Genomic DNA, 3422 nt, shown 5'->3' with positions numbered 1-3422 from the left:
AAACGTGAGTTTTTTTTTGAACAAAAAATTTGAGCATCCATTACAATTATGCTTATGATCTTTCTTGTTTGAGTGTGTGTTGTACTTAATTTTGTTTCTAGAACTTGCTCTGTAATGCTTGTTGAGGTTACATGAATTTTTGAATACCATTAAATGATTTGGGCAACTTAGGATTCACCACATTTGGCCAAAAGCCTACCCTTTGTTTCCATTAATCAGCTAGTTTTGAGCCTTAATCTTTTTTTATGATTTACACTTATACACTACAGTTATACCATTCTCTATATGTGTCTTTTCTTCTACCCTGTATGTTGAATAATTATGTGATATGCTTCTTCTTTTATGGAATTATAGTGCCTGATTCTATTATAAACTCACTTAGTCCTTTTAATCATTCCTTGATGCTCCCTTCAATCCAAATTGTATAACTATTCTTTTTGTTTGTGTCATTAACCATGTAGCCCCTGTGTAAGCTGTTGTGGCATATAATTAGAAAAAATTAATTAAGTGTTTATTATGCTTCTTTCTTAGCTCTTTTCTCTTTTGGATTCAATTCTTTGAGCATCCTCTACTTCAAATAAGGCTTAGTGAGTATTTTTATTGATTTGGTATTTAGCTCCTGAAGCATTCATTCTAAATAATTGCATGATTTTTCAGTATTTTACACTTCTATCCAATTACTCTTAGCTTTACTTTAGCCACATTTCAACCCTTGTAAAGACTCTTTGATTTTGGTATTCATTTATTTGCAGTAGCGAAGATGGGATTTATGAGCAAGCTTATGGTAAAAAGGTTTTATGTAGCTGCATTGAGGGAATCTTTTTATTTACCTGTAAACATTGTGAGTGATTTGAGAGATTGATGGCTGCTAATCGTGTTAGCTACAATCTAAAGCAGTGTACCTATCGATGCAGTCTAGCACTAATGGCAAGTATCAAGGTCGTATTCCTCGGGAAAGTGAAAGCCCGGAGTTACTCCTTTGTTCTTTGTTATATTAACCTAAAATGGATAATGAATAATTTCTAAACTAACTATTAACTACAAGCTAAGTTCCGAGGGAGATGCATGAGTAATTGATAAATGAAATAATCAAGACAAGAAGACAAACCCAAAGGGAATCTAAACTAGTTGGCAACCGAACAAAAGATAAAGGATCGGTGAGTCTAATTATGCTACCCGTGGACGAATTCTTAACCGAATTTGGTTTCTCTCTCGAGATAACCGAATTCCTAAACCTAATAACCTAAAGTTGGAATCTCTTCCTAACGATTGATTCTTAAATTAGCATTAAGCTTTAATCCGCCTTTATTAAGCTTTGTTAATTCTTAATCCGGCTAGTTAATTATCCTTACTCTAAGCGATTATTAACCAGTTCTTGTTATTCAAAATTCCAATTGCCAAACAGATTTCTCAATCTCATAAAGCAATCTAAACATCACAATTCACAACGTCTCATGAATAATGCATAATCTTATTAATACTGAAAACAAGAAGAATACAAAACCAACTCAAACAATCCAACAATATAATATCAAGCCAACATAGTAAAGAAATCCCAATGGATTAAATCAGTCTAGCTAAACATGTTCATGTTTAAAACAATCTAGGAAATCAATTACAATGAAAGAATAATGAAAATAAAACATGTACACCCTTTTCTCTCGAATTGGATGAACAGCTCCAAATCTAGATCTACACTTTGATTAATCTCCCAAACTGCCTCTTGAATTGCTTCCACTACGGTTTTGCACTCGGAACCTTGCGATTCCGGGATTCTTACTCCCCGCGAATCTCTCTCGCACTCAATCATGCAGAACCGAACCAGCCGCCAGGGCTCTATGTCACTCTTTTTCCTCCCTTTCTAAGAAAAATTCATTTTTCTTATATATATTTAACTCAAGACGGCCGTGTTCAAGGTCACTGCAAGACGGCCAAGTCCAGCCGTGTCAAATTGTGGATCTCACCAAGTAGGGTTTCACCACAGCCGAGTTGCTCCCCGTGTTGGCCACCACGGGCTGTGCTGAAGGCCATGGTGGCTACAGAAACCGTGCCCAAAGTGCAAATTTCAAGAATCAAAGCCAATGGTTGAGCACGGCCAGAGTCCAGGCCGTGCTCAATGTATGCATTGCGGGCTCTTGTCCGATATTGATGAATTCTCGTCCGTTTCTGCACGTATTGATCTATAATTGCTTAAACACCGATGATGGTCCTATAAATGTTTCTGAAATGCAAAAGAACACAAAACACGGGTGATCTGGGAATAAAAGCACAATAATTGCTAAGAACATACGCAATAATATGCAAGCAAATATGTGTAAAACTATGCTCATCAGAGATCCTTATGAGGCAATGGTTCCTAGTCTTTAATGCTGAGTTGTTATATAAGTCATACTTCGAGATGGTATTATTATAGTTCTTCTTTGAAGGTATATGATTTGTTTAGCTACTTGAGTTTCAATCTTTAGATGTTGAATAAGGTTAAGTTGTGAACCTTAGCATGGACTTTTAGGAATGATTGTTACTTCTATATGTATTAAGTTATTGATTGCTTGAGGAAAAGCAAAAGCTTAAGTGTGGGGTAATTTGATATGCATTGTGTTACACATGTTTATATGCCCAATTACTTCTATATTTGTGCATAATTATCTTGTTTTTGCCAGAATCACTTGTGTTTTGGTTTATTTCATTTTTCAGGTGATCATCGATGGACATTATCAGTATTTGAGGGCGATACGTGCAAATACGGATCATAATCCATTAAAATTGAACAAAGGCTAGCATTTCAAGGTCGACACGGCCTGGACTCTGGCCATGCTGAACCATTGACCTTTGATTGTTAAATATGGCCTTTTGGCACGGTGTTCGAGGCTACCACAGTCTTCATCATGGCCCGTGGTGGCTCAGCACCGGCGAAGGCACTGTTAGGGAGTATAGGATGAATTTCGGGACTTAGAGGTCCAGCACGGCCTGGACTCCGCCCGTGCTGAGACATTTATATAGGCAAATTCGATTTCATTTATGGGGGTTCGGTTTTCTGACTTTAGATCTCATATACGCGCACGAGCCACCTTTTTCCAGACATTCGACTTTAGGAGACCATTTCGCATATTGAAGGACAGATTTCAGTGGTTCAAGCATCACATTGAATATCAAAAGTGGATTTTAAGACATTGAAGAGGCAATTCGAGGTTCATTATTCAAATTTGAGGATTTAGGACTGTTCATTTTAGTTGAAGAAGAAGGGTATACATGTTTCTAATTTTCTCTTCTGCATTTGTCCTTTATTTTGTGTTATTTATTAGCATGAGTAGCTAGAGATGTTGAACCCATTGGGGTTCCTTTGTTGGATTGCACTTAATGTTTATAAGATTTTGATTATTAATGCTTGTATTCTTCTTACTATTAGTATTAAAAAGATAACG

This window comes from Ricinus communis, chromosome 8, assembly GCF_019578655.1.
Source record: "Ricinus communis isolate WT05 ecotype wild-type chromosome 8, ASM1957865v1, whole genome shotgun sequence".
NCBI lineage: Eukaryota > Viridiplantae > Streptophyta > Magnoliopsida > Malpighiales > Euphorbiaceae > Ricinus > Ricinus communis.
The sequence above is the reverse complement of the archived record's forward strand: the minus strand, read 5'-3'. Positions refer to the sequence as shown.